Here is a 224-nt window from a genome sequence, read left to right as displayed (position 1 = left end):
ACAGTGAGTGGCAGGGGTAAGGGCAGAGGGTGGGATGGGAACCAGGCGGAGGGGAGCTATCAGGGGAAAAAGAGGAACAACTGTAATAATCTTAACAATAAAAATTTAATTAAAAAAAACAAAACAAGAACATTTCTATCCATGTTAATCTCCTCTTGTTGTAATCAGATTATAAAATAAAGCAACGGCTTGCAGGCTGGGTCTTTTCTGTCCTCATTCAGGCA

This window comes from Myotis davidii, unplaced genomic scaffold, assembly GCF_000327345.1.
Source record: "Myotis davidii unplaced genomic scaffold, ASM32734v1 scaffold1673, whole genome shotgun sequence".
Taxonomy (NCBI): Eukaryota; Metazoa; Chordata; class Mammalia; order Chiroptera; family Vespertilionidae; genus Myotis; species Myotis davidii.
Note: the sequence above shows the minus strand (reverse complement) of the source record.